The sequence below is a fragment of the Sapajus apella genome, unplaced genomic scaffold, assembly GCF_009761245.1.
Source record: "Sapajus apella isolate SASKATOON/1434 unplaced genomic scaffold, GSC_monkey_1.0 scaffold53, whole genome shotgun sequence".
Lineage (NCBI taxonomy): Eukaryota > Metazoa > Chordata > Mammalia > Primates > Cebidae > Sapajus > Sapajus apella.
In genome coordinates this window covers 6999285-7004098 of record NW_022436993.1, presented here as the reverse complement: position 1 = coordinate 7004098, position 4814 = coordinate 6999285, and the positions used below count along the sequence as shown (strand labels likewise).

Sequence of the window (4814 nt, the reverse complement as noted above, 5' to 3'; positions counted from 1 at the left end):
ATTAGCCAAGTGTGGTGGTGCCTGTAGTCCCAGCTACCCAGGCGGCTAAGACAAAAGGACTGCCTAAACCCAGAAGTTTGAGGCTGCAGTGAGCCATCATCATGCCACAGTGCTCTAGCCTGGGCAACAGAGAGAGACTCTGTCTCAAAAAAAAGAGAGAGAAATAAAAAAGAATCTCAAAATTGGGATTCATTATGAAAATTGAAATATTCTTATTTTATTTTATTTTATTTTATTTTATTTTTTTTGAGACGGAGTTTCACTCTTGTTACCCAGGCTGGAGTGCAATGGCGCGATCTCGGCTCACTGCAACCTCCGCCTCCTGGATTCAGGCAATTCTCCTGCCTCAGCCTCCTGAGTAGCTGGGATTACAGGCACGCACCACCATGCCCAGCTAATTTTTCGTAGTTTTTAGTAGAGACGGGGTTTCACCATGTTGACCAGGACGGTCTCGATCTCTTGACCTCGGGATCCACCCGCCTCGGCCTCCCAAAGTGCTGGGATTACAGGCTTGAGCCACCGCGCCCGGCATATTCTTATTTTATTTTACAGGGGAGGAAAACTGTCTCTTCCTCACACATGGCTAAGGTTCATGGCTAAGACCCCCATAACAAAAGACAGATTAGCAAGAGAAAAGCATACAAATTGATTTAACATGAGTTTTACATGGCACAAGAGTCTTCAGAAATGAAGACCCGGCCAGGTGTGGTGGTGCATGCCTGTAGCCCCCGCTACTCAGGAAGCTGAGACATGAGAATCGCTGGAAACCAGAAATCAGAGATTGCAGTGAGCCAAGCTCAAGCCACTGCACTCCAGCCTGGGCAACAAAGGAAGACTCTGTCTCAAAAAAAAAAAAGAAAGAAAAGAAAAGAAAAAAAAGAAATGAAGACCCAAAGAAACAGTCAACGTGAGTGTTTGTTATAGTAAGTTTGAAGAAGAGTGGATAGTTGCGTAGAAATATGAGCAGGCAAAAAGAGAATGATCTAATGGTAATAAACTGGGGAAAGCTTGGCCAGGCCTGTTTGTTCTGATTCTTCCCTGTGACTCTGTGTCTGAAGAGATAACAATGTCCCTTTCCTCCTGGCGTAGGGAGGGCATCTCTCACATGAGGGTCTTACACCCTGCTTCAGCTGAGAAGAACAGGGAAAGGTCAGGGAGAGCTTTCTGTTTCTGCTGCTTTCTCAGTTGAGAAAGCTTAAAATATTCAGTATGCCAAGGTGCCATATTTTAGGGTAATGTGTCCTAAACCTTATCAATTGCTTTATTTTTAATTTATTTGAGAGAGTCTTGCACTGTTGCCCAGGCTGGAGTGCAGTGGTGCAATCACAGCTCACTGCAGCCTTGACCTCCCAGGCTGAAGTGATCCTCCCACCTCAGCCTCCTGAGCAGGTGGGACCACAGGTGCAAGCCACCACATCTGGCTAATTTTTTAAACATTTTTTGTAGAAGGGGTGGGGTCAAAAGAAAAAAAATTTTTTTTTGTAGAGACACGGTCTCACCACATTGCCCAAGCTGGTCTCAAACTCCTGGGTTCAAGCAATCCTTCTGCCTCGAGCTTTCAAAGTGTTAGGATTACAGATGTGAGCCACCCTGCCTGGCCAGTCCATCAATTGCTTTATGTTGTGTTTATATATGTGGGATGTCACCCTTTTGGCAGGTAGGGCCTGTAAAGGACTAAGTCATTCTACAATCACACGTATTGGCAGAAACAGTTTTTGCACCTCTGGAAATCTACATAGAGGAGCACGTGAAATGTCACTGTAAAGAGGCAGATTTTGTGATTAGTTTATAGAAACTGTCTCATATCTCCTAGTAGCACCTTGGCTACTTGTGGGTCACATGTGATTAAAGATTTGCTCTGAGTCCTTGTGTAATTAGCTCTGTGTGCATGTGTATCCATGTAAGCGTTTGGAAAAGCATGTCTATGCAAGATATGGGTGAGTAAAGGATCCTAAGTGGGATCCTAATCCCAAAAATGTTGGCTCAAAAGTGAGACAGATTGAAACAATCTATAAAATGAATAAGAAACAGAAAGGAAATTGATTCAGAAGAGGAAAAGGGCCAACATTATTGAAAAGGCACAAATGCCACAAATTGAAAATAGATGTGCACCACCAGTTATAGCTGTTTGTCACGCTGCTGTGATGTTTAAAAATTACCAACTCTATAACACAATTCAATACCGCGTTTAATAACCTGAGTGGGTTTAGACATTCACCATTCACATGTGAAAGAAGTTTAAGTCAGGCTGAAGAAAAAACTTACTGATGAATATAAAGAGTTTCTGGTTTATAGACATAATTTGTAATCTTTTAATTAACCTGAACTTTTATAAAATGGCATCTACCCTTTAAACAGAAGCAAAATCTCAGGGAAATGATCCCCAATTTACCATTTCTCATTAATAGGAAGAAGTTAATCCTACTTTCTAAAAATCTTTCACTTTGATTGACTTTGCCAATGTAAAAATGGAGAAATGCAGTGTGATGTTTTAAATCTCATAGATAGATTTAGTATGAAATGGTACAAGAAAATGGAAGAGGCATGTAGATCGTAGCTGATTTCCCCCTGGAATGTGTTTCCTTGAAGGGTTAGGCACTTTTGCAAATCTCCTGCACTTGTATAATGGTTTACTCCTTTTCAAAGGGCTTTTACATTTCTGATCCTTGTTGATCCCCATAACAACTTTGCACGATGTGTGAGTATTAAGGATGAGGAGAGTGAGCTACAGAGATGTTGTGTGGTTTAATCAAGGTGTCACAGCCAGTAACAGCCCCACAACAAGTAATTCCTTTTTTTTTTTTTTTAACATGAGCACATGAGCTGTTTATTCTGTTTTTGTTTGTTTGTTTGTTTGTTTGTTTTGTTTTTTTTGGGGGGACGGAGTTTCACTCGTTACCCAGGCTGGAGTGCAATGGCATGATCTCGGCTCACTGCAACCTCCGCCTCCTGGGTTCAGGCAATTCTCCTGCCTCAGCCTCCTGAGTACCTGGGATTACAGGCACGCGTCACCACGCCCAGCTAATTTTTTGTATTTTTAGTAGAGACGGGGTTTCACCGTTTTGACCAGGATGGTCTCGATCTCTTGACCTCGTGATCCACCCGCCTCGGCCTCCCAAAGTGCTGGGATTACAGGCTTGAGCCACCGTGCCCGGCAGCAAGTAATTCCTATTCTCCTTCCAGTAGTCATAATGCCTCCCTAAAATAAGACAAAAAGTATCTGGACATCCCTCTCCAAGAACTGTGGAACTACGGAGCCTTCCATCGTATTGTGTTACAGTCAGATTACACAAGGGGCATTTCCTGTTAGAGGGTACCATGAAGTCACCCAGGTTGTGCATGTTCATTCTGATCAGTTGGTGCCTGGGTCATGATAAATATCTGAATATCATCTGTGATTACATGTACAGAGGAAAAGGCCCTGAATGGTATTTGTTTTTATTAAGAATAATGCAGTCATCTGGCCAGGTGCGGTGGCTCATGCCTGTAGTCCTAGAGTTTTGGGAAGCCAAGGTGGGTGGATCACTTGAGATCAGGAGTTCAAGACCAGCCTGGTCAACATGGTGAAACCCCATCTCTACTAAAAAAAAAAAAGAAAAAATAATATATATATATATATATATATATATATATTAGCCAGGTGTAGTGGCAGGCACCTGTAATCCCAGCTACTCAAGAGGCTGAGGCAGGAGAATTGCTTGAACCCAGGAGGCAGAGATTGCAATGAGCCGAGATCGCACCACTGCACTACAGCCTGGGTGATAGAGTGAGACTTGGTCTCAAGAAAAAAAAAAAAGAATAATGCAGTCATCACTGCTAATGTTGAGTGCTTGTTATGCATAAGGCAGCTCACTGAGCATGCCAAGTGGATAATCTCATTTAATTCTTACAGCTGCTCTAGACAGTCAATACTCTTAGCTTCAACTTCACCGATTAAAAAAAAAAAAAAAAACCTAGACCCAGAGAAGCTGGGTGCAGTGGCTCATGCCTGTAATTCCAGCACTTTGGGAAGCCGAAGCAGGAGGATTGCTTAAGCCTAGGAATTTGAGACCAGCCTGGACAACACAGTGAGACCCCATCTCTACAAAACATAAAAAATTAGCCAGGCATGGTGGTGCATCTCCACTCCTGGAGAACTGAGGTGGGAGGACCACTTGAGCCCAGGAGGTTGAGGCTGCAGTGAGCCATGATCTCACCATTGCACTCTGGCCTGAGCAACAGAGTGAGACCCTGTCTCTAAAAAAAGCAAGAAAACCTAGACCCAGAGAAATTAAGTAACTTGTCCAAGGATATGCAGATAATAGGATGAGCGGCCAGGACTTGAACTTGGCAGTCAAATTCCAGGACTTGTGCTTCTGATCGTTATGATCACCTGCCATTCATTGGCAGGGATTTACTAAGCCTGTTCTGATCCCATCTATGTATAATGTGAAATTAAAGAGAAAATATAGCTAAAGCCCAGTCTCTCCTTTGTTAATCAGCATATAAAAAGTACTCTGGGGCCGGGCGCGGTGGCTCAAGCCTGTAATCCCAGCACTTTGGGAGGCCGAGGCGGGTGGATCACGAGGTCAAGAGATCAAGACCATCCTGGTCAACACGGTGAAACCCCGTCTCTACTAAAAATACAAAAAAAAAATTAGCTGGGCATGGTGGCGCGTGCCTGTAGTCCCAGCTACTCAGGAGGCTGAGGCAGGAGAATTGCCTGAACCCAGGAGGCGGAGGTTGCGGTGAGCTGTGATCGCGCCATTGCACTCCAGCCTGGGTAACAAGAGCGAAACTCCGTCCCAAAAAAAAAAAAAAAAAAAAAAAAAAAA

The 4814-nt window shown here is 43.6% G+C and overlaps 1 long non-coding RNA gene across 1 annotated transcript in view; it reads right to left on the bottom strand.

The window, feature by feature from the left end:
* Nucleotides 1-495: 495 nt before the first annotated feature.
* The window catches only part of LOC116527121, a 19976-nt gene continuing 15657 nt past the window's right edge, over nt 496-4814 (bottom strand). Inside the window, exons 2-3 of the long non-coding RNA XR_004258398.1 lie at nt 1119-1124; nt 496-510 (exon numbers count right to left, since the gene is read on the bottom strand). This is a non-coding gene — a long non-coding RNA (uncharacterized LOC116527121). The remainder of the gene's footprint in view (nt 511-1118; nt 1125-4814) is intronic.